The sequence below is a fragment of the Podarcis gaigeae genome (genome assembly GCF_964106915.1).
Source record: "Podarcis gaigeae genome assembly, chromosome: 2".
NCBI classification, from domain to species: Eukaryota; Metazoa; Chordata; class Lepidosauria; order Squamata; family Lacertidae; genus Podarcis; species Podarcis gaigeae.
The window spans coordinates 7,861,305-7,888,042 of NC_139679.1; the positions used below are offsets into that span (position 1 = coordinate 7,861,305).

Here is a 26,738-nt window from a genome sequence, read left to right on the forward strand (position 1 = left end):
AAGGTTATGCTCAAAATTCTACAAGGCAGACTTAAGCAGTATGTGGACCGAGAACTCTTAGAAGTGCAAGTTGGATTTCGAAGGGGCAGAGGAACCAGAGACCAAATTGCAAACATGCAGACCCAATATGGAGGCCAAATGGCCAAAATATTGGGAAATATTAGAAAATGACGGTGACAATTGGAAATTGCAGAGTTTGGAGAAAATGGAGGGTAAAGTGCGAGACTGGTTACATTACGCCCAGATTAAAGAAGTTTTTAAAAATGACAAAAAAACTAGGGTTCCAGGTGGAGAAATCGAAGTTGGAGACAGAATTGTTAGAACCAAAGACTAAGGTACTATCAAGAATGTATAACTTGCTGTTAAAATGGAACACACAAGACGAAATGGTTAAATCTGCTATGATAAAGTGGGCACAGGATATTGGGCATAACATTATGTTTGAGGACTGGGAAAGGTTGTGGACCACTGGGCTGAACTTCACTGCATGTAATGCTTTGAAGGAAAATGTAATGAAAATGATATACAGATGGTACATGACCCCAGTTAAACTTGCCAAAATATACCATTCGTCTGATAATAAATGTTGGAAATGTAAAGAAAATGAAGGAACATTCTTTCACCTCTGGTGGACTTGCCCTAAAGTGAAGGCCTTCTGGGAAATGATATATAATGAGCTGAAAAAGGTATTTAAGTATACCTTCACCAAGAAACCAGAGGCCTTCCTCCTGGGTATTGTCGGCCAGAAGGTGTTAAAGAAGGACCGAACATTTTTTATGTACGCAACAACAGCAGCAAGGATACTCATTGCCAAGAATTGGAAGACTCAAGATCTACCCACACTGGAAGAATGGCAGATGCAGCTGATAGACTATATGCAACTGGCAGAGATGACCGGCAGAATCCGAGACCTGGGAGAAGAAAGGATTGAAGAAGACTGGAAGAAATTTAAAATTTACTTACAAAAATATTGTAATTTGATTGAATGTTAAGAAGGATGCTTGATCATAAATAATTGGCCACCACTAAACTAGATTGGAATTAGATGATAAGTGAGATTAAAAGACAAACCCTTTTGGGAGAACTATTAGACTATATTTAAACGAGTGGATATAAGATTGTAAACAAGATGATAATTTGCTTGAAAAAACTTTTTAACAATGTAAGTGGGAGCAGGAGACATGAGGAAGTCCAAACAAGTTATGAAATTTTGTGTGTGATATAAGCAATGTTGTTTGTTACTTATGCTTTTCTCTTATACAAATCTTAATAAATATTTATATATATAAAAAAAATAGATTTGAAAGGCAAAAAAACAAAAACAAATTGCAAACATGCACTGGATTATGGAGAAAGCCAGAGAATTCCAGAAAAACACCTACTTCTGCTTCATTGACTGTGCAAAACTATGGCAAGTTCTTAAAGAAATGGGAGTGTCTGATCACCTCATCTGTCTCCTGAGAAATCTCTATGTTGGACAATAAACTACAGTTAGAACTGGATATGGAACAATTGATTGGTTCAAAATTGGGAAAGGAGTACAACAAGGCTATATATTGTCTTCCTGTTTATTTAACTTGTATGCAGAATTCATCATGTGAAAGGCTGGGCTGGATGAATCCCTAGCCAGAATTAAGATTGCCGGAAGAAATATCAACAACCTCAGATATGCAGATGACACAACCTTGACGGCAGAAAGTGAGGAGGAATTAAAGAACCCTTTAATGAGGGTGAAAGAGGAGAGTGCAAAATATGGTCTGAAGCTCAACATGAAAAAAAACCTTAAGGTCATCACCTCCCATCACCTCCTGGCAAATAGAAGGCAGGGGAAAATGGAGGCAGTGAGAGATTTTACTTTCTTGGGCTCCGTGATCACTGCAGATGGTGACAGCAGCCACAAAATTAAAAGACGCCTGCATCTTGGGAGAAAAGCAGTGACAAACCTAGACAGCATCTCAAAAAGCAGAGACATCACATTGCCAACAAAGGCCCGTATAGTTAAAGCTATGGTTTTCCCAGTAGTGGTGTATGGAAGTGAGAGCTGGACCATAAAGAAGGCTGATCGCCAAAGAATTGATACTTTTGAATTATGGTGCTGGAGGAGACTCTTGAGAGTCCCATGGACTGCAAGAACATCAAACCTAGCCATTCTGAAGGAAATCAGTCCTGAGTGCTCACTGGAAGGACAGATCGTGAAGCTGAGACTCCAATACTTTGGCCACCTCATGAGAAGAGAAGACTCCCTGGAAAAGACCCTGATGTTGGGAAAGATGGAGGGCACAAGGAGAAGGGGATGACAGAGGACGAGATGGTTGGACAATGTTCTCGAAACCACCAACATGAAGTTGACCAAACTGCAGGAGGCAGTGGAAGACAGGAGTGCCTGGAGTGCTCTGGTCCATGGGTCACGAAGAGTTGGACACGACTAAACGATTAAACAACAACAAGAAAAAGAAGTTACTGGCTGTGATAACTAAATTTATGGATTTGTTGTAAGCCACTTTGAGGAGCATGGTGGGAAAGTGGCAAAAAATCTAATTAATCCATTCATTAGGTATAACGATTTGTGTCCAAACAGAGACAGGAGATCCCAGAGGAGCTTATAAAATAAAGTAATACAATAGGAAACATAACAAACCAACGGGAAACCAAATCATTCACCAACACCCAAAAACAGCATCATCTAAAAATGGCATACTGTGCTTTCAGTAGAGTTATATAAGATTATAAAAGGCCTGGTGGGGAAGGGAGGGTTTTTCTTAAGCTTTTGCCTAGCACTGAAAGGACAAGTCTGTAGGTGCTTTTCCCACCAGAGTAGTAAAAAACTGGGGCACCACCACTGAAAAGTCCCTCCAGTATCCGCCTAGTAGGGGTTATCTTAATGGAATTAAATTTGTGAATTTTATTTTTTAAAAAAATAATTACGATACAAAACAACTTAGAAGAATGGAAAAGTAGAACAGAAAATGAAAGGTCCTGAACTTCAAAACTGAACTTCATATCCCAGGCTAGAAGCAAAATAGTACTGGCGTAGGAGGACCTTTGACCTTATATAGCAAGACTATTATAGCTATACCTACTGATTCCAGTACAGTATTAATGTAAAGCGAAAGGTGTTCTCATTGTACACCTTTCTTGTCCACTATGCTTGGCTGTGTGTGTTTTCATCTCAGATGCTACTGCTATTAGAAAGGTGACATGGGGTGAGGTTTGTACTGTTCATATTGTTTCTTTTTTTGTGACTGTTTTGAGTACCTGAATCCCTTTCATAAGCCTAGAAGGAAATTTTGTTCTAGAAAGAGAAACTGTTATGTACCTGGAGATCAAGAAAACCTTCAGTCAATAAATAATACAAACACCGAGATAATCCTTACTCCTTGGTTTGGTTTTTTAAAAAATAAATGATGATTGTGTTTTCCTCGATGAAAGTACCCCTAGCTAGGTGTGCATCTGGGCTTATTTTGATGCAATAATTATTATAGAGTGAAGAACTATTTTGCATAGGTTTGTAGCTTTACATATTCATGTATTTTATGTAAATTGAAGCATGAACAATCAAACACATCTTGCATCGAAAATATGCAATGCAAAAAAGGTTCAACCAAACAAATGAAATTACAAATGTAATATAAAATGTTTTAAATCTAGTTTTGTTTCGTTTTTGTTAACATGCAATGCAACCTTGTGCACGTTTACTCAGAAGCACATCCCACTGTGTTCAATGGAGCTTCTTTCCAGGTAAGTGTGCATAGGATTGCATACCAACAGTGGAATCTTTAAACATGCCTGCTCAAATGTTAGGCTGAGTTCAGTGGGACTTATTCCAGGAAAATGTATATAAGACTGCTGCCTGAGTTTATCTGCCAGATACTTGGAACAATCCACAACCAAACACATACAAAATGCAAAATAATAATACGTGGGAGTCTCTATTTTTCCTTAGGTTACATATTTTACAAGCAACATTAATTAAGTTTTGTGTGAGCGCCATCTTCCATTGGCTTGCCTGCATCCAGTCCTCTTCCAAGACTGCTGGATTTCAGTTGGATGAAAATTGGAGGGGTAGAGCCATATATCATCAGTGACAAAATGTGATATTGCATATCACATTGAACAGGAATGGGGGCAAATGATGAATAGCTACTTATTACTACCGCCCACCTCCTTTATCTCCCCCAAATGAACAGGTCCATTCCAGACCGATTCCACAAGCCCTTGCCAAAGTTTCACAGACTTGATATCAGAGGTTGCAGACGGATCTAAGGTGCTCAGTAGTGTGCAGTTACTTCTCAGTCTCTAAGCCAGTATTACAGACTAAAACCACAAGGACAGACTGAGTTCCTTGTTCAGAAGAGAAGCCAAACCAACAATAAAGAAAACCATTGTTTCCTCATGTGTCAATAAAGGCCAATAAAGGGGGAAGGTTGGAATCAAGCTAGTAACTGACTTAGAAGTAGGCATCCAGATTCAATTACAGTATTTATTTTTTAAAAATATATATTAAACAACCACAGACACTGCTTTATTTTAAGGTGGCAGTGACTCCAACCAGTGCAGGAAGCAAAATTCCCCTGGTTGGAGGTTGGATGGCGGCTAACAGATTGAGGTTGAATCCTGACAAGACAGAAGTACTGTTTTGGGGGGACAGGAGACAGGCGGGTGTGGAGGACTCCCTGGTCCTGAATAGGGTAACTGTGCCCCTGAAGGACCAGGTGCGCAGCCTGGGAGTCATTCTGGACTCGCAGCTGTCCATGGAGGCACAGGTCAATTCTGTGTCCAGGGCAGCTGTTTATCAGCTCCATCTGGTATGCAAGCTGAGACCCTACCTGCCCGCAGACTGTCTCGCCAGAGTGGTACATGCTCTAGTTATCTCTTGCTTGGACTACTGCAATGTGCTCTGTGTGGGGCTACCTTTGAAGGTGACCCGGAAACTACAACTAATCCAGAATGCGGCAGCTAGACTGGTGACTAGGAGGGGCCGCCAAGACCATATAACACCGGTCCTGAAAGACCTACATTGGCTCCCAGTATGTTTCTGAGCACAATTCCAAGTGTTGGTGCTGATCTTTAAAGCCCTAAACGGCCTCGGTCCAGTATACCTGAAGGAGCATCTCCACCTCCATTGTCCAGCCCGGACACTGAGGTCCAGCGCCAAGGGCCTTCTGGCGGTTCCCTCGCTGTGAGAAGCCAAGTTACAGGGAACCAGGCAGAGGGCCTTCTCGGTAGTGGCACCCACCCTGTGGAACGCCCTCCCACTAGATGTCAAAGAGAAAAATAACTACCAAACTTTTAGAAGACATCTGAAGGCAGCCCTGTTTAGGGAAGCTTTTAATGTTTAACAGGTTATTGTATTTTAGTGTTTTGTTGGAAGCTGCACAGAGTGGCTGGGGAAACCCAGCCAGATGGGAAGGGTATAACTAATAAATTATTATTATTATTATTATTATTATTATTATTATTATTATTATGGCTAGCTTTTATATAAACCACAGGTAACATATTTTCTGGCCATTTATTTTCCTTCCTGGTGCCGACTGTGAGGAGTGTGGCTAGGGCTAATAGATGCTCCATTTTAAATTTTAGCTATTAGAAAGCCGTTTTATGTATTACGGTAGCTACATTTGTCTCCTACCCTTCCATCATAGAGCTCATTGCAGCATTTCATTCCCAGGGCAGCCCTGCAAGGCAGATCCAGCTGAAAGAGATTGGCTTGCTGAGGACCACCCCAGTGAGTCTCATATCTGAACAAAGATTTGTTTCCCAAAAATAAACCATTTCATACTGGTTTCACTGAGAGCTGCACACATTCTCCAGGGACTTAAACATTAGTTAAGGGGTATGAGTTTGAGGGGTATGGGACACGGGTGGCACTGTAGGTTAAACCACAGAGCCGAGGGCTTGCCGATCAGAAGGTCGGCGGTTCGAATCCCCGCGACGGGGTGAGCTCCCGTTGTCCGGTCCCTGCTCCCGCCCATCTAGCAGTTCGACAGCACCACAAAGTGCAAGTAGATAAATAGGTACCGCTCTGGTGGGAAGGTAAACAGTGTTTCCGTGCACTGCTCTGGTTCTCCAGAAGCGGCTTAGTCATGCTGGCCACATGACCCAGAAGCTGTACACCGGCTCCCTCGGCCAATAAAGCGAGATGAGCGCCACAACCCCAGAGTTGGCTGCAACTGAACCTAATGGTCAGGGGTCTCTTTACCTTTAGCTTTATGAGACAACCAGTCTCATATACTGTAACCAACATGCTTAAGTCTAATTAATGCATGAAGAGGTTAATACAATAGAGTAAGCTGTCCTGCCAGCCACTTTCCTCACCTTGGGAAGAACAAGGTAAGTGTTTGTTCTCCTCCAGTCAACGTGTGTATCTGGCATACGAGGAGTTCTGAGCTGCTGCCTCAGACCACATGGCTCTCACAAGCCACTCTTGATTTCCTATATACCAATAATTTAGGGACTTTCACCACTTTGTAACTAAGCCAAGTTTTATTGCCTGTGCACGTAAATTCTGAAGCACACAAATCTGACTTTGAGAGTTTGTAAGTAAACCATTTTAAACTTACAGAACAGGCTGTTTTTCCTATGCTGGAGGAAGAGGGAGACTCTGGAAAGAAACTTTTAAAGAGACATTTTGGGGATTCACTTTAAAGGGCTAACAGACTATATTTCCACATTTTATTTTGCTGCATGTTTCTTTGGTTTTAAATGTCTGCTGGGGGGGTTCACTAAAGAGTACTTGCTGCAAACCAGGATCTTTGCATCCAGGAATTTTATTCCCTTTCTCTCTCTCTTTCTGTCTCTCTATATATGCAACCAACAATGGGAACATCTTTTAATCTCCCAGGAGTTACTTTTCTCTGATAAGGAACTGCGGTTAGAGAAATAACTGATGTCCAAATTCATGCATAAGAGATCAGTAGAAGGAACAGATAACTTGCAAATATGTTTTAAGTTTAATTAAGCCTTAAGGCTGTTAAACTTGCACCAGTAAAAGAGCTCCGCTCATTAGCATCAAGCTAATGCTTTGTTAGTTATTTCACCATCAGCTTTAGGTTATGTTAGTTATTTTAAAGCTTATCTTCTTGGATGTTGTCATAGCAAAGAAGAGAGTGTCGTATCCTTGTCTGCTTTCTTTTTTCCTTTTTTTCCTATGTGCAGGCTGGTGTATGTAGAAATTTCTATTTTGGTAATTTCCTGTCTGCAAGATTTTCTTTCACATTTCTGACCCCATCTATCCATACTGTGGAAACCAGATTGCAAATCTTCAGTCTAACCCTCCTATTTCAGCCCTTTAAACCTGTTTTTGTTAAAAAATCTTTTTTTAAAAAATCTAGTTCATCTTAACGATGATTATTATTATTATTAGCCCCCATCATCCAGCAGATGGCTGTAACGAGTTTTCTTTCTGCCAGCATAAGCCTGGGTTTTGCATTTGTGACCCAGGCTCTCATTTCAGGGATCTGCAATGATGAAATGAAGCAGCAATAGATGCGGACATTCGAAGACACCGTCTGAATTCTTGAAAAAATATGCAATCCATTTTTACTGTCATGGATCAAGAGTTTAGGTCAGTGGTGGGTTTATACAGGACCATCCATGCATCATTCTGTGTAACTAAGGCAAGGATCAAGCTGTATGTGTAAAGGCAGGCTGGCACACTGGCAATCCATATCAGAGCATGGTATCAAGGGCTAAACTCAATGTAATAAGAGCAAGCCAGTTTGTTACTTTACTCACATGTAACTTCTGCACTCAAGGTGGGAGGAGTTCTGATTTTACAACAAAATCTGAGTAAATGAAGGGGGAAGTGTGAAGCTGATCCGAACGTAGCTGTCAACCTTCCCTTTTTTGTGGGAAATTCCCTTATTCCAGCACCGTTTCCCGCTGCTTCCCACTGCTATCCCAGATTGTTAGACATCCCATAGACTGTCCCCGGGACAGGTGAGGCTGCTGATCCCTTATTTTCAAGGCTGCTGATCCCTTATTTTCAAATCTGAAAGTTGACAGCTATGGATCCAAACCTGAGCAGTTTGTGTCACAAGAGTGAGGTTGTCTGTCCCCTTGTATGCATCACCATAGTTGGAACTGAGTTTAGTGTAGTTTCACAGTCTGGAGAGTGCAAGTGTTTGCCTTTGATACAGCTAGCGGACTAACTCATAGAATCATAGAATCATAGAGTTGGAAGAGACCACAAGGGCCATCGAGTCCAACCCCCTGCCAAGCAGGAAACACCATCAGAGCTCCTGACATATGGTTGTCAAGCCTCTGCTGAAAGACCTCCAAGGAAGGATACTCCACCACACTCCTTGGCAGCAAATTCCACTGTCGAACAGCTCTTACTGTCAGGAAGTTCTTCGTGTCCGCTTCTCTGGAGCAGCAGAAAACAACCTTTCTCCCTCCTCTATGTGACATCCTTTTATATATTTGAACATGGCTATCATATCACCCCTTAACCTCCTCTTCTCCAGGCTAAACATGCCCAGCTCCCTTAGCCGTTCCTCATAAGGCATCGTTTCCAGGCCTTTGACCATTTCGGTTGCCCTCCTCTGGACACGTTCCAGTTTGTCAGTGTCCTTCTTGAACTGTGGTGCCCATTCATCATTTCCATTCCCTGAATTTTCCCATGAGGACTGTATAAATGAACTTCTTCTTTTTTAATGAACTGCATTATTAATCAGATGTCTGCTGGGTTATACAATAAAGCAGACCCCAAACACCCTTCTCAAGCCAGACCAAATGTAAGATACCTGGAAGAATATTGTACCTGTTTCAGGAAGTGCAGTCCACCCCCCACCCCCACCCCCCACATGGTCACCTTGTACACAAACTTCCCTGGGTTTGAAGAAAGTCTCCATCAAGTCTAAGTCCTTAAGCCTTTTGAGCTACAGATCACATTTACTTGCTGTCCAAGTTTACTTCTCGTGTGCGCACAGGGTATTGCTGAATATGCATATCAGGCTATTATGCAGGCATGAAGCTTAAATAATTCATGGGCATAAAATATTCTTCATTTTCCTTGAAAAAGGTTGAGAAAGAGGTCTGGAAAAAAATTAAGAGTAAAGTCAGGATTGCAGGAGGTGGGGGAGTCTCTTAGGCTGTCCACGTTAACAGTGTGAAAGCAGGAGCCAGATTGCCAGAGACCCCTGTTGCTACAGAGCTGGCAGACTGGCAAAGGTGCCTGGAAATAACCAAGCTGAGCAATATATGGGAAATGTATGTATGAAGAGGGTCAATGGCAGCCCTCAGCACCCTTGGGCAGCCACTGGGGCCCAAAAACCCCAGCAAGGTCTCCTGGTGCCGATGTTCTGACCTATCTGGTTCCCCCAGGTCCCAGTTTCTCTGGAAGCTGCCCACCATTTAAAACTTCTGCCATTGTCCCAGAGAGACCTACTGTATTTTTCGATCCATAAGGGGCATCGGACCATAAGGCGGACCTACTTTTTAGAGCGGGAAATCAAGAAGCTTCTCCCAGAGCTTCTGGGGCTGCCGGGGGAAGCCCGGGTTATCCCCCCCAGCCCCAAAGAGCAAAGAAGCCAAGACAGCGAGTGGGATCCATCCCGCTCGCTGTCTCGGCTTCTCCTATAGCTGCGCGCCGCCTCTCCTGGCTGGAGGGGCTGCACACAGCTATGGCAATACCCCCGCAAAAGCCCACAGGAGCCGCACACCCTTTAAGGAGTGTGCGGCTCCTGCAGGCTTTTCTACAAGGAGGGAGAAGGGACTGACTGGCCACATCAGTCCTTTCTCCCTCCTAGGGAAAAGCCCGCAAGAGCCGCGCGGAGCTTGTGTGCGGCTCTTGGGGGCTTTTCCTGCCTGCCCCCCTGCATTTGCTCCATAAGACGCACACACATTTCCCCTTACTTTTTAGGAGGAAAAACGTGCATCTTTTGGAGCAAAAAATACGGTATATAGCATTGCTCCAGACACAATGGGAGCATAATGTTAAGTTGTGGGTGAACATATCAGATGACAGCGATTCTTCAAACAGCTCTTGTTTATTCACAGGCCAGAACAGAACAGAACAGAACTGAAGGGTTCAGCCAACCTGCTTATATAGAGCTCAACTACAAAGCAACAGTAACAACTTTCTGTAACTATCCAATCACTGAACGTCACTTTCAATTCCCTATTTGCATATGTGGACCTGAGTGAAAACTATCTACAGTATCCCCCTGCTGGCCCAGGGTAAGAACTCAAGTACATAACACATAAGATAGGAGGTGGTGTCATGGACTGGCTGGATACAGAGAAGCGGTGGGAGGCACCAGCTGGGGAACCACCAAGGAAAGAAGGCTCCAAGCCCGGGGAGCGGTGGTGGGATAAGAAATAGGTGGTCAGAAGGAAAAGAGGGAGAAGACTGGGAGGATGAGGTGTCACAAACTGAAGGGGTGACAGGGTTTAGTGAGCAGGGAGAGTCTGTGGCAGAGAGCAGTCCAGAAGCAGGAGCTGGAGAGGAGGGAGGCCAAGGGAGAGAGATGAGTCAGGCTGGTGAAGAAGCAATCCTATTGCGATAAGCTCCCCTCCCCACTGGTCTCCCAGGACCAGGAGAGGTATGAAGTGGGAGAAGCAAAGGCAAGCAGGCCATTGTAGTCTCAGATTGCTTGGGAAAGACCTGGGAGAGGAGTAGACTAAGGCAGCTGTGGGAAGGTAGGGACCTTCAGTCTCCACAGCTGCCTCATAAGGACTAGACCTACTGATGAAGAGTTGCTGTGCTCATTAGGCCTGGCACTCCTGAGCAGATCCTGCTTCCTCTAATAAAGAGTTAACTTCATTTACTCCATGTGATTTATTGCTGGCTCACTGCTGAGAGGTGTCTACCCGCACCCAAGCCACTGTAGCCAGGTAAGCACATGGGAAAATGGGGAGGAGGGACACAGGAAGTTGCTTACACCAAGTCAGACCATTGGTCCATCCAGCTCAGGATTGTTTCTACAACAGCGTTCTTCAACTAGTGAAGGCGGTGAAGGTCCTGTGTGAGTGCCTGGAGGCAGTTGGAGGTTGGATGGTGGCTAACTGATTGAGGTTGAATCCTGACAAGACAGAAGCACTGTTTTGGGGGGGACAGGAGGCGGCAGGTGTGGAGGATTTCCTGGTCTTGAATGGGGTAACTGTGCCCCTGAAGGACCAGGTGTGCAGCCTGGGAGTCATTTTGGACTCGCAGCTGTCCATGGAGGCACAGGTCAAATCTGTGTCCAGGGCAGCTGTTTACCAGCTCCATCTGGTACACAGGCTGAGACCCTATCTGCCTGCGGACTGCCTCGCCAGAGTGGTGCATGCTCTAGTTATCTCCCGCTTGGACTACTGCAATGCACTCTACGTGGGGCTACCTTTGAAGGTGACTCGGAAACTGCAATTAATCCAGAACGCGGCAGCTAGACTGGTGACTCAGGGCGGCCGCAGAGACCACATAACACCGGTCTTGAAAGACCTACATTGGCTCCCAGTACGTTTCTGAGCACAATACAAAGTGTTGGTGCTGACCTTTAAAGCCCTAAACGGCCTTGGTCCAGTATATCTGAAGGAGCGTCTCCACCCCCATCGTTCTACCCGGACACTGAGGTCCAGCACTGAGGGCCTTCTGGTGGTTCCCTCACTGCGAGAAGCCAAGTTACAGGGAACCAGGCAGAGGGCCTTCTCGGTAGTGGTGCCTTCCCTGTGGAACACCCTCCCACCAGATGTCAAAGAGAACAACAACTACCAGACTTTTAGAAGACATCTGAAGGCAGCCCTGTTTAGGGATGTTTTTAATGTTTGATGTATTATTGTATTTTAATATTTTTTGGAAGCCGCCCAGAGTGGTTGGGGAAGCCCAGCCATATGGGCGGGGTATAAATAATACATTATTATTATTATTATTATTATTATTATTATTATTATTATTAATACTATAGGTTCCCAGATTATCTTAGATTACAACTCCCATCTTCCCCAACCAGTTTAGCCAATGGTCTGGGATGGTGGCAGTTGTAGTTCACCAACACCTGGGGACCCAAGCCTGAAGAATAGTGGTCTACACAGGCAGCAGCTCTCTGAGATTTCAGATGGGGCTCTCTCCTAGGTGTACCTTAGAATTCCAGAGCTTGAATCTGGGACCTTCTGCATGCAAAGCAGGTGTCCCACCAGTGAGCTATGGCCCTTCCCTGGGCACACAGGTGGTGGAAGGTGAGGATCCCACTGCCGGAGACTTCATTAGAGGGCCCTGTAACTTGGAGATGGCCCTCACACAAAACATACCCTGAGGTATCTTAACAATGTCATCCTTTTCTGAAGCAACACTCCTTCTGCACGCTCCAAAGTTTTGGTTATTTGACAACGCAGCTTCACCCAAGCGAAGGGGTGCCTGTGAAGTCTACCCTTTCTTTCAGAGAAACCCAGAGCCACTTAAATAAGTAAAGAGTAAATAAGTAAAGTGAGTGGCGCTGTGGTCTAAACCACTGAGCCTCTTGGGCTTGCTGATCAAAAGGTCGGCGGTTCGAATCCCCATGATGGGGTGAGCTTCTGTTGCTCGGTCCCTGCTCCTGTCAACCTAGCAGTTTGAAAGCACACCAGTGCAAGTAGATAAATAGGTACCGCTTCGGCGGGAAGGTAAACAGTGTTTCCGTGCACTGCTCTGGTTTCGCCAGAAGCGGCTTAGTCATGCTGGCCACATGACTCGGAAGCTGTACGCCGGCTCCCTCAGCCAATAAAGCGAGATGAGTGCCGCAACCCGAGAGTTGTTCACAACTGGACTTAACTGTCAGGGGTCCTTTACCTTTTTATTTATTTTAAGCTACACTCTTGAACACGGGAATCCAAAGAAGAAAACCTTTTTATGTCTGACTACTTTATATGCCCTAAGCTTTTACAGCAGACATTTTCAAATTCCATTTTCAGCACTCTCAAGATTTTAAGAAAAATCCTCCAGTCTGACCCCGCTGGACTGTAGATTTCCCATTGCAATATCTTGGTGACTCAGACAAAGGACCCTAAATACCATTTGGGCCAGCTGAGAAGGATAAGGGAGAGAGACGGGGGAACCTATTAAATTCACCTGCACATCCCGCCCCAACAGCCTCACCATTAGGCCCTGAAGTTTCCTCAGAACTAAAGAATCATGGCAAGAAAAATTGATGGACTATGCAGAACTGGCAAAACAGACATACAAGCTACAGGACAAGGATAACTGTGACTTTAAAGATGAATGGGAACCCTTTACAAAGTATCTGAAGACGCAACAAAGTGAACTGGACTCCTTGGCTGGCTTTCAATAAACATTGACAAACTTTTTATTGATAATAATCAGCTAAATAGTTTGAGGATCTATACAACTGTGTAACATGCAGAAAACAGCATTCTTAGAGAAATCAAAGACTGGAACTGAGGGAACTCGGGGGGTGGGGGGGTTGTATGGGAGGGTGGGGGGAATAAGGATGATATGTTTTGTTTTGTTTTAATTTTGAATAAAAAAAGTTTTTTAAAAAAGAAGTTTCCTCAGAACCAGGAAAGGAAGGGAAGGGAAGTACCAGCTGCAGCTTATCGAATGACTGTCAGCCTAGAGATCCCCATTTTTATTACTTCTTCTTCTTCTTATTATTATTATTATTATTATATTATTATTATTATTATTATTATTATTATTATTATTATTATTATTATTATTATTTCCATTAACAGCCCAAACTTCCTCCCAAAGCAGCCCAGGGCAGCAGAAACAGCAATGATAAAACTTTTTCTTTCTTTTTTAATGACAGATAAAAACAGTTTAAAACGATTCTTAAGAAACAGCTAAAACATTGTAGAAACAGCTAAAAACATTACAGTATCAGCCAGCAATCTCAGGGTTGTCAGGGTCAGTGTTTTCCATTCCTGGGTAAACAGGAATGTTTTATTTTATTTTTTCCTGAAAGTCAGTAGTGAGGGGTCACAAATGCATCTCAGTAAACAGGGCATTCCACAAACAGGGAGCCACGACTGAAAAGACCCTGTTATGGGATCAAAGCAAACTTTTTCTTTTTCTTTCTTTTCATTCCCTTGCTTCTATTATGGACAAGGGCTGGGAGTTTAATGCTCTGGATGCTTGTGAGAAACCATTCATACTGCTCAAGGTGAAATTTTGAATGGATTGGAGACGGGGGCGGGAGGATTGACAGCAAGAAAATTGACTTTTCAAAACCCAGAACAGCTGTACAATTCTTCTGTCCTTTCTGAGAGGTTTTGGCATGTGCAGCGACATATTGGGCAGGTGAGCCTATCTCTACAATATCTTCAAACCTGCAATATTACTTTTCCAGTTTAGCCATGAATTTAAATTTTTTAAAACCTGGTTTTTTATGTGTGCTTTTCTACACAAAATTATTAAAATATTTGTGTAATAGTGCTTAAATGAAAATGTGTCTTAATGCAAATTGAGTTATGATCATAGAGGTTAGTGTGCTTTTGCATGATGTGTGCATTGATAATCGCATTAGATGTTTTTAAAATGGGTGTGTGTAAGGTATTTTGTTTGAAAAACCACTTCTGTAAAGAATGACATTTACAGCAGAAAATGAAACAAATATGGCTTTAACCCAGAGAAGGGAAATTAATTTCATGTGCGGAAAACAAAGAAGAAAGAGGAAATTTAAAAGTTGGAATATAGAGTAATCAACAATGGAATAATGAGGCACACAGAGGATTTATACAGAAAGTATCTGATAGCAATCATGTGGGGGGAACTTCATTTCTTTCTGCTATTAATTTTAGTATAATTCCCCCCGCTTTCCCACCCCCTGAGCTATTTGCTAAGGAAGAAAAATTGAGTGGTGGCTGAAAAAGGAATTCTGCTGGTCTCTGAGATGAGTTAAAAATTAATGTGCTCTGTTTTCCTGAATCTATTATAATAATGGTATGCCAATGTATGTAAATGAGTCTGAAATCCAACAAGATGGAAGTATTTAAATATTCATCATCATCATATAGCATTAGCACATGCAAACTAGGTTCTCGGCCGAACAGCAATACGATGTCTCAGAAAACCAGCTGTACAAGTGCAAAGATATTTTATCATAATGGATGCAGTTGTTAATTAAAACGTTGACAGTGTTGACTCCAGTATTCTTATTCTTCTTTAGCAATCACTCGTAGCTGAGAAAGATTGTCTTCCATTAACACGGTTTTAACAGTGAGTCCGTAAGTGACGGTGGAGGCCAATTCTGAATCCACAAGTCTTTCCACAGTGGGGACATTGGTTTCCGGGTGGGAGTTGATCCCGGTGTGGATTTGCCAAGCGTGCCTTACTCTTAGCACGTTTCCCCCTTGCGTCCTGAGTTCGAGTGTCTTCAAAGCCCATGGCACCTTTGGTAAAGGCTGTTTTCCAACTGGAGCGCTCGCAGACCAGTGTTTCCCAGTTGTCAGTGTTTATACTACATTTTTTTAGAGTTGCCTTGAGACAGTCTTTAAACCTCTTTTGTTGACCACCAGCATTACGCTTTCCATTTTAAAGTTCTGAATAGAAGTGGGCACAAGATATTGGCCATAACATTATGTTTGCTGACTGGGAACAGTTGTGGACCACCGGTATGAAATTTACGGCATGTAATGCCCTAAAGAGAGAATATTATGAAAATGATTTATAGGTGGTACATGACCCCAGTCAAGCTTGCAAAAATTTACCACTTACCTGATAATAAATGTTGGAAATGTAAAGAAAATGAAGGCACATTCTTTCACCTTTGGTGGACGTGCCCAAGGATTAAGGCTTTCTGGGAAATGATATATAATGAAATGAAAATGGTATTTAAATATACCTTCCTGAAGAAACCAGAGGCCTTTCTCCTGGGCATGGTCGGCCAATTGGTGCCAAAGAAGGATAGAACATTCTTTATGTACGCTACAACAGCAGCAAGAATACTCATCGCAAAGTATTGGAAGACACAAGATCTACCCACCTTGGAAGAATGGCAGATGAAGGTGATCGACTATATGGGACTGGCAGAAATGATTAGCAGAATCCGAGACCAGGGAAGTGAGACGGCGGAAGAAGAAGATTGGAAGAAATTTAAGGACTATCTTGGAAAATATTGCAAAATTAATGAATGTTAGAATGATGTTGGTTTAGAAAATTAAGGGGTTTTTCAGCTGTAATGATTAAGTAAAAAGAAAAGAAAGGTTGAAAATTAAATGAAAATTAAGGGAGAGGATTTGCTGAATTAAAAATTAGAAATTGGAATACAAAAAGGGGAGGTATGAGGAGGTTGGGGAAGTAAGTTATAAGAAAATAAGGGAATGATACTTTACTTGTTTTTAAATAGTTTTTAGTTTTGTACTTTGTTTTTTTATTTTTTGTGTTTGTGTTTTGCTTTTATTATTGTTTTTTTTTTTGTATAATTCTTGAAATCTCAATAAATATCTTTTAAAAAAAAAGTTCTGAATAGAATAGTTCCTTTGGAAGATGATCCTCAGGCATCCGCACAACATGACCAGTCCAACAAAGCTGATGTTGAAGAATAATTGACTACAGTATATGCTAGCATGCATCCATCCTACTTGCGTCTTGGAACCTGATTCAGACAAGAATTCACCAAGCAGGCATTGAAACAGATGCTTAGGTGGGGAGAGTAAGTTCATCAGTTTCACACTTAAGACTACTAGTAGCTATGCGTGGGGAGCCTGACTGCATTTCTGAAGGCCGTGGATTAAAATGTTTCACGCAATGACCATCTGGAGTGTCTCCATTCATATACCTGGAGAAGCGCTTTGTGTTCTTCTCTAAATGTGACACAGGTTAATTGGGTTGGAGAAGTGGATGGTAATTGGCAATTCATTACATCCAAAAGTGTGCTATGAGTTATAGAGGTTGGGAAGGCGAAAGTACATTGCGGATGTCGTTTGTGAAATATGACACGGAACGTGGGTGATAGCTTGGGGCAAAGGACATGTTTTGCATATAAAAGGTTGCTGGTTCAATGGCTAGCATTCCAGGTAGGGCTGGCGAAACCCCATCTGAAATCATGGAGAGCTATTGCCAGTCAGGGCAGAGTATTTAGGTGATGTTTAGTTAAATGGCATTATGCTCAGTCAGACCACTAGCCTATTCCTTTTATATTCAGCTAGACCTCATGGAAATGGGATGCACAGGTGGCGCTGGGGTCTAAACCACAGAGCCTAGGGCTTGCCGATCAGAAGGTTGGCGGTTCAAATCCCCGAAACGGGGTGAGCTCCTGTTGTTCGGTCCCAGCTCCTGCCAACCTAGCAGTTCAAAAGCATGTCAAAGTGCAAATAGATAAATAGGTACCACTCTGGCAGGAAGGTAAACGGTGTTTCCGTGCGCTGCTCTGGTTTGCCAGAAGCGGCTTAGTTATGCTGGCCACATGACCCAGAAGCTGTCTGCGGACAAACACCAGCTTCCTTGGCCTATAGAGCGAGATGAGGGCCGCAACCCCAGAGTCGTCCGCGACTGGACCTAACGGTCAGGGATACCTTTACCTTTACCTTTAGACCTCATGGGAAATGCCTTACTGGTTAAGCTTGCTTTTTATCATCCTGGGAATCCCTCGCTTAGGTAGCACAAAGCACAGCATCAAATACAAAATGAAAAGCACTCCCTGCTGTAGATGTGCAGGGCCTTCCTTGCCATATTCCCAGGGTACTCTTCCTCCTTGCAGTTTCTAGAAACTGGCATTCAGAAGCATCCTGCCTCCAACAGCGGAGGGAGAAAATAGCTACCATGGTCAGTAGCTACTGATAACTTTATCCTCCAGAGCAAAGTCCATACCTTAACTACGTGCAGCGTGAAGAAGTATTTTAGTCTTTCTGTCCTGAAACTTCCAAACGTTCAGTTTCATTGGATGGCACCAATCTAGTATTATGAAAAGGGGTGGGGGGGGGAACGCCTCCCTATGCACTTTCTCTAAACCAGGCATAGGCAAACTTGGCCCTCCAGATGTTTTGCGGCTACAACTCCCATCATCCCTAGCTAACAGGACCAGTGGTCAGGGATAATGGGAGTTGTAGTCTGAAAACATCTGGAGGGCCGAGTTTGCCCATGTCTGTTCTAAACCATGCATAATCTTATACACCTTTGTGTTGTTCTCACTTACTTTCCTTTTTATGAAATCCGAATGTTGTAACCTATCCTCACAGGGAAGTTGCTCCAGCCCTTTGATATGTTTGGTTGCCCTTATCTGAGCCTTTGTGTGCTCCACATTATATCATTTTTGATAGGCATTCCTATTCAACTAGGGTGTGCACTGCATCATGTGATCGATTATGCAGGGCGGGGCTTACCTGGGCCCCCACAATATTTTATTCAAGCGGGCACCCCTGATGCATATCTACTCAGAAGGAAGTCCTGTTTGTGCAATGGGGAGGACTTACTCCTAAGTCAATGTGTGCAGAATTCCCAGGCAATCACTGCACTTCTCTCTCTCCCACGATCTGCTGGAATGCATTCAAACTTTTTTAAAAAATAATAAAAATCCCCCAGACGTTTCTCCAGAACATAGCTGTCAACTGTCCCTTATTTGGCGGGAAACTCCCTTATCCCAGCGCCGTGTCCCTTATTGATGATGTCCCTTAAATTTCCCGGGTTTCATGCTCGCCCGGCTCAGGAGGGAAGCAGCGGCTCAGGGTCACGCACACATGAGCTGCCGCATCTCCGTCTCTCCCTTTCCCCCCTCAGGGGCGCATTGTGAGGAGACGGGTGGCGGCGGGCGGGCGGGCAGACAGCCCCTCTCTTGCAAGACTTCCACCATGCTGCCAGGGGAAGCTGGAGGCAGCGGAGGCGGCTGAGGAGGCGGCCTGAGGGAGGAGGAAGAGGAGGAGATGGGGAGGGACGCAGAAGGGCAGCACTTCAGGGCCGCGGTGGCACCACAACCGTCTCATGCCGGGCTCACGGGTGGCGTGGGTGAGAGTCTGTCTCCCTCCCTCCCTCTCTCTCGGGCAGGGAAGGGCTGATGGAACTCCTCGTGTCAGGACAATGGCAGCTCCGACGTGCTGCTTAGCATCCCCTCCAACCAGGGCAGCATCTTAATGTAGTGATTTCCCCCTCTGCATCCCTTTCATAACTCTAATTTTATAAATCATTTGTCCACCCATAGTTCAAATTTTTACTACAAGTTTTCTGCCAGTCCTACCAATGTATGTAACTCTTGACAATAGCTTTTCAACTAAATTATAAACTTTTCCCATCAGTGGCGTAGCGTGGGTTGTCAGCACCCGGGGCAAGGCAAGTAATTTGAGCCCCCTAACTCGTGGATTTGCGCCCCCTAACCCTAACCCCCAGATGTTGCGCCCGGTGCGGCCGGCCCCCCCTGCACCCCCCACGCTACGCCACTGTTCCCCATTCTTTATTCAAGAGGTCCTCTTCCTGGTTTCTAATTCTGCCTGTAAGCTTTGCCATCTGGACGTCGTTCATCAGTTTTGTTTGCCCCTCTTCTTTGGTGGGAGTTGTAGACCCTTAGGATTATCTAGTCCAACCCCCTGCAAAACACAGTCGCAGCAAACGCAGTATGGCTCCATCAGTGCCGGATTTCTGTATAAGCTTGGCAAAATCCCTTTTGGGGGCTGATCCCTTATTTTCGAGGCTGCTGGTCCCTTATTTTCAAATCTGTAAGTTGACAGCTATGCTCCAGAAGCATTTTGCAGGTCCTGGGGAACTAAACCCGGCTGCGAAGGATGCTTCGACCCCGGCAAAGGAGTCGTTGGGGCATTCCTCGGTTTCATCCCCTCCCACCCCGTGCACGCACCTCCTAGTTTTTGCAACGAGAAAGCACTTTGGACCTTGTTGGGGGGGGAGGGGAAACGGGGCGGGGCCTCGGGGAGGGAGGGGGCTCCCCTGCTCCCCCTAGCGTCCTCCCGCGGGCTGTGCAGGATGCGGCAAAGGCCTTTGCATAAATTATGTTCATGACGCAGCAGCTAAAAAACCCCCAGCGCCGAAATCTGCCCCCTCGTTCTCCCCCCAGGCGGGGCAGGGGCTCGGGCGGCTGCGGCGGGGGGGCAGGCCCGGTGCAAAACCTCGGGGGCTGCGCTTGCAGGAGGGCTTGAGCCCGGCTGGGCCCTGGGGGTGGGGGGCGCTGCCTCCCCCCTCCTCTTTTTGTGCGTGTGCAAGCAGCGCCTTTCGCTCCCGCTGCTGTGAGATGAATTTTTAATTATTCCCCGGGAAAAAAAGAGAGAGAGAGAGAGAAAAGAAGACGAGGAGGGGGAAAGATCGGCTCGGAGGAGCCCCGGCCCGGGCAGGGGGCGAGCGGGTCCCTCCCGGCTGCGCAGCGGTGAGTGGGGTGGGGGGCGGCGGCGGGGCCGGTGCTGGGGGTGGGGGGCGGGGGGGACCCGGTTCGGTGAATATGCAATGGTCTTAATTAGCATAATTTATATATTTATGATAAAGAGAGAGGAAAACAGGGGCCGGAGCGCGGGGGAGACGCCGGGGACGGCGAGGCAGCCCTGGGCGCGCAGAGGGCGGGGGGCGCAGGCAGGGCTGGGGGGGTTTCTGCTTTTGGGGGGGCCCTCCATCGAAAAGGATGCAGAGGGATCGTTTTTTTGCGGTAGGGGGGTGTCGGTGGGTGGGGTGGGGGAGGATCCGGACTGCACGAGGAGAGCGAAAGGCTGGCTAGGAAATGGGCAGGGTGGCAGTGGGAATTGGGAAGAAAAAGCGGGGGGGGCTAATAATAATAATAATAGCAATAATAATAACAATAATGAGGCGGCTCTCCTGGAGGATTGGAGCCCGGCTGGGCAGAAGCCGGCGGCGAGGAGCGAAGGGGCAGTTGCCGAGAAATGGGTTAGAGAGGGAGGCAGAGGGCAAAGGGGCTCTATTTGGCGTTTTCGTGCTGCAAACCGCCCTGCTCGGGCGAAGGGCGGTATGCAAACTTAAGGAACGGACAGCATCCTAAGTGGATGAGAGGCGGGCGCGAAGGAGGGCGACGCTGCTTGGGGAGCCCCCGCGGGGAAAGAGGGGGGCTGGGGGTGCTGGGTCCCCACGCGAAGGAGTCGGAGGGAACACCCCCTGCGGTGTGGGGTGGGCCGTGAGGGGAGAGGAAGGGGGACTCGAGGAGGGTGCCGAGGGCGCCCCCCCCTCTGAAGCTGGGGCTGGGCACGAGGAAAGGGAGCCTGAGGGGCTCGCAGGGAAAGGGGGTCCCGGGGGCGTGTGGGGCGGCCCGCGAGGAAGAGGCTCCAGGTGCGGGGCTGAACCCGCCACCCCGGGGAGAAGCGGTGCGCTCGGCTTCGGAGGCGCCGCGGGCATTGGGCGCGAGCGGGAAACGGAAAGAGGAAGCCGGGCAGCGTTTGGCGTGAGCCCCGGAGCCTCTCGGCCCCGCCGGAGCTCAGCCCCCGATGCCCGAGGAAGGCGAGGGCGCCGGAGGGAGCGGCTGGCGTCGAGTCCGGGGCGTAGCGGAGCCGGGCGGCACTTTCGGAGCTTCCTCGGGACTTCACGAAATGTCGCCCTCCGACGCGGCAGGTATCTAGGTGGGTCTTATGAGCAGGAAGGCGCACCTGGCGGGCGGCGGAGTTTGTCAACAGGGCGGCCAAAACAGGGTGAGGTGGGGAGGGCAGCGCATTTTTCTATGCAATGTCGGGCATGGCTTCCTTGCTACCACAGGCCAAGCGGGTCTCTCCCTTGTTTTTTTTTCCGGCTTCAAAAGAAGTGGATATTTCCCCTTTTAATCTGACCACTGGAAATGCAGAATTTGGCAGCCCAGGTTGCTTATGGGGCAAGGCAGTTTGAGCATATAATGCCCATTCCGTGCCAACTGCCCTGGCTGCCAGTTAGTTTGGGGCCCCAGTTCAAAGTGCTGGTCTTGACCTATAAAGACTCAAATGGCTGAGGATTCGAATACCTCACAGACCACCAAATAAACCGACCTGCGATCGTCACCTGAGGCCCTTCTTCGTGTGCCTCCTCCGTAAGAGGTCCGGAGGGTGGCAACACGAGAAGGGGCCATTTCTGTGGTGGCTCCCTATGGAGGCTCATCTTGCGCCTTTGTTACTTATCTGTAGGCACAAGGCAAAAACCAGGTCTTTGGCTGATTAACATGCTATGGCTTTTTAAATATGTGGAAGGGGAGTTAATTGGTTTGGGGTTTTTTTTAATGCATTTTGTGTTCTTGTTCTGTATTTTTCTGATGTGAACCACCCCGTGATGTTCCACTGAAAGGTAGTGTACTACTACTACTACTACTACTACTAATATTCTCCCCAACTTCCTCTCCCAGTTGAATGGCTAATGGTAGCTTCAGTGTAACTTGTTGAAACTGGAGAAATGAAGGCTTAGATCTCAGCCCTCTCCCAATACTGAATTCCTTTCAATTTGGCTCCTTCCTCCATGGCTGCTTTTAAGTCTCTCTCTCTCTTTTAAGCACAACAAGATCTGATCATGGATCTCTAGCTAACACCACATCTCTCACACACACCCCTCATTTCAAGGAATAAGGGCTGGAGAGTGAAGGACAGCTTGACCTTTGGTACTTCCTCTCTCCTTTTTCTCCACTTTTACAAATTTTACAAATTGAACATAAGAACAGCAGAAGAGCTCTGGTGGGTCAGACCCAAAGGCTTATCTAGTCCAGTATCCTGTTCCCACAGTGGCTAACCAGAATCTCACAAGTAGGACTGGCCAAACCAAGGACTAGTTCACACTGAGGTTGCAAAGCTGTCTCTGAGCTGTACCATTTCAAACCACAAGTGTGGGCTGTCTTGAATTAATCTTCCTTTGTACTTAAAAAGAGAAATAATCTCCGCATCGAAATCTAGATGCCAGAAGTGAGGATTATGATGGTGTTTTCAGGCATGTCAGCCTCTGCTTGCAGTGTGAAATGGGACACAGCTTTACCAACTCTGTGAGGTCTCAACACTGATAGGAAGCAAGGGGGCCTGTGAAAAGAAAGAAATAACTTTGCTGCGCAAATGGGGCTGAATATGCCTCGAGGCTAATAAAACAGTTGGCTATGGCAACCGCTGCTTGTGTGTCTTTTTGTATAAAGGTTGATTCAACTGTGGCTCAAATATAATCTCCATGTAGGCAAAGATGTGTTCACTGTTACAGTGTGCAGGCCACCAGTTGTATTTGACCTAGTGTTTGATGGTTGTGGTTATTTTGGTCACCTGTACATGGATTTGGAAGTGACTCACCAGATGAGCATATGCTTTACATGCAAGTATTATGACTGAAGTTTAGCCCCTGACACTGCAGGGGTTTAGCTCAAGACACCGCATAGATGGGAAAAGCTTTAAAAGGATGTTAGGTAATGCAGCCTCAAGGGTCTGCTCTGTGAGACTTGGATAATCATTGCCCAGTGTATTCCTAAATAACATTTTCATCCTGCAGTTCCAAGGAGCTCAGGGAGGCACACATGTTCCTGTTGCCTAAACCCAAAAGTTTAGGTTAAAAACTTAGGTTAGGAACTTCAACTGACTCAGGGTGTTTCATGACTGCGTAGTAATTTGAAGCCAAGTATCATCATTCCAATTATCTACAGACTTTACTGAGCTAAATGGATCAGTGTAAGGCAAAACCTCTAAACTGCCCACAGTTTGGTTTGTGCATGTAACAAATACTGAGAGGTGAGCAAAAACTTCTGCAGTGCTGCAGCTTCCCTCAAGCCTATGTGCACAACCGCAGGTGTGGCTGTCTGTTTATGTTGCCTTTTAATTGTCCCATTTGCTGCACGGGTGGCGTTGTGGTCTAAACCACTGAGCCTAGGGCTGGCCGATCAGAAGGTCAGTGGTTCGAATCCCCAAGACAGGGTGAGCTCCCATTGCTCTGTCCCAGCTCCTGCCAACCTAGCAGTTCGAAAGCACGTCAAAGTGCAAGTAGATAAATAGGTACCGCTCTGGCGGGAAAGGTAAACGGTGTTTCCATGTGCTGCTCTGGTTTTACCAGAAGCGGCTTAGTCATGCTGGCCACATGACCCAGAAAAATTGTCTGCGGACAAACGTCGGCTCCCTCAGCCAGTAAAGCGAGATGAGCACCTCAACTCCAGAGTCGTTCACAACTGGACTTAACTGTCAGGGATCCTTTACCTTTTAAAGCCTCATTTGGCACCTTTGTGATGGTGTAGTGAAGGACTAAGTTTTGTGAGGTGTGTACTTTACTGCATGCCCAGCTTTTCCAGCAGCTATTCAGTCTACATTCCATTACAATACTGTTGCTTGTCTGAGTATAACTCTTTTAATGGAAGTGTTTGTGCCATGCAAAGACATCACAGGGTGATGGAAGATGATTGTGCCCATCCCTGCCCAGGGCATTTGGTGTTGTGATGCTGATGGCAGGGAAGACCTCAGTTCAGATCCCCAGAACAAAGAAAGTTACTGGTGACCTTGGGCCAGTCATTAACCTGCTTCACAGGATTGTTGTAAGGATAAAATGGGGAGGAGGGGGCGCTAGTATGTTAATTGCCTTGAGCTCTTTGGAGAAAAGGCAGGATTTAAATGAAATAAATAAACATCCACTTCCAGTTTGGGGAGGTTCTGTGGATAATACGTAAAGATGTCTGGATTCATTTTTGAACTAACTGATCCAGCTGTCTCCCTTTCCACTAGTAGCAGCAGAAGCTCAAAAGTAAATTCTTGCATCCTTTAAAATATGCTATTAGTGAGGCAAAGGGAGGAGTTGGGAGGAAAGAGTTCAGCATTGAAGGGTGGGAAACGGCCCTTCTGCCTTGAGCTCTGGCACTGTAACTGTCTTTGGTGCTGAGATTAGGCCTGCTTCACAATGGGATGTTTATTCTCTGTTGGACAGGATCAGCGGCTACACACCCCTTTTATATTCTGCCCGTGGGGCATGATTGCTATCTAAAATCAACTCCTGTGTCAGTAGGGCTAACTTTTAAAAGCTAGTTGTACAGAAAACTAAGACGTAGCGTAGTTATTCTCTGATCTATATGCCTTTGTAAAGGAGAAGGGGTCCTGTGAGCCTTGTGTTTGTATGCCTTTGGAAAAATGCATATTCAGAACACCATTAAATGGAACAAGATTTCACTTCAGAAACATTTCGATCATTTACATGGGTGGAAATGAAAGTTGCAGCACATTTGCATACTGACATTCAAAACCTTTTAATCATTGATGGCACACTAAGCTCCACCTTCTCCCTCCTGTAGCCTGGAAAGTGAATATATTACCCTCATTTAATTTTATGATATATTAACATGTTGTCTTCCATTCTGTGCTGGGAGCGTTATCTCTCTCCCCCACCCCCCTCTGTTTCCCCTTGCCTCCAGAGATCAAGAAATAGCTTTTATCTCAACACTACTTTTTCACGTTTTGCTGCAAAAGTGAACTAAAAAGTGAAATAATCAGAACGAAACAGGTGCGTTTTCATAAAATTACCGTTGCAAATGTGTCCCATTCCACTCTTTTAACCACTCTTGTGCAGTAGGCATCTGCTGAGAAGTGAGAAAGAAATCTGTAAAGACACTTGAGATTTTATGCCAGTGCTTTCTGCCTTGCTGAAAGACAGAAGACGGGTAAATGACTACACTTTTCTCCCCCCTTTTACATTATTTTACAACAGAAATAATGGAATTCTGCTTTTTTATTAAACAATACTACGCAAGAATCACAACAGGGAGGAGCAACTTGTGGCTTTCTGGGTGTTGTTGGATTCCAACTCCCAAGAGCCTCAACCAATAGCCAGGGATCATGGGAGTTGTATTCCAACAACATCTGATTCCCAACCCCTATGTTACAAAAAAATTTTAAGCCGGTTTGTATTCTTCCTCTGCCACCAGTTTCAGGGCGGTTAACAACCGCATAGTACAGCTGTAATTCCCAGTTCATTGGAACCTATTTTCATATAATGCGTTCCAGTTTGTATTCCTTATATGCTGAGCACCATTAATTCATAGTCCAATTCTGAAGTTCATATGGCCCAAATAGGCACATCAACTCCACCGACTTTCTGAGGAAATGGCAATCTTTTGACAATCTCCACCCTAGTTGGCATTTGCGTTGAGACCACCCTTTACACCAGAATCCTCCTCCACAAAGATGGAACTACATGGCTACCAAAGTTGGCCGCTTTGTACTTACCCATAATTACTTCCACTTTGAGGACAATATGTGTATTCAGATTGATGGTGCTAGCATGGGTACCTGCTTGGCTCCACAGTGTGCTAGCATCTTGATGACTCACTTAAAACAATGCTTTCTCAACTCCTATTCCCAAAAGCCTCTCTTCTATGTGAAATACGCTGATGGCATCTTTGTCATACGGACTCATGGACAGTACGTACTTGCCACTACACTGGGTTGTTCCAGTGTTCATTATCCTCAGAGTAGGCCTATTGAGATGAATGGACATAGAATAATAGAATTGTCCAACTTAGGTCCATTAATTTCCATGGGTTTGAGTAGAACTTATTTGGATGCAGCCCAGTAACTTGCCAGTCCGCTATCAACATTAGCCTACAATCTATGCAAGAGGTCCACTTTTGTATACTACTGTACAACTGCGCAATGGACACATTAGAACCATGTTTCATAGGAAGTGTTGGTTGCTAAATGTGCTTTCATGCTTCCAGCTTCCACCCAGGACAAACCATGAGTCCATTGTCTACAGCTAAGCCCTATGACACAACACATCTGTTCAGGGTCATCAGACAGACTACTTAAGAATTTAATCAGACATTTGAGACTACAATACCTATCCAATGAAGTAAAATAATGCATCAACAAGGCCAGAATGGTATTCAGGAACAATCTATAGGGCAGGCTTAGAAGAGAAAATGACAGGCCACCGCTTGCTGCCACTTATTTCTCAGCTGAAACCACTCAGACATATCATCAGGATT

General features: G+C 45.4%; 1 protein-coding gene across 2 annotated transcripts in view; it reads left to right on the top strand.

The window, feature by feature from the left end:
• The first annotated feature begins 19,755 nt into the window (after positions 1–19,755).
• POU6F1 (POU class 6 homeobox 1) overlaps positions 19,756–26,738 on the top strand; it is a 38,641-nt gene continuing 31,658 nt past the window's right edge. The window contains exon 1 of one of the 2 annotated variants that reach the window (XM_083729419.1): positions 19,756–20,222. The gene's annotated coding sequence lies outside the window, so the exon portion shown is untranslated. Of the gene's footprint in view, positions 20,223–21,222; positions 21,415–26,738 lie in introns of those variants that run through there. The other variant, XM_083729420.1, reaches the window with a different exon arrangement.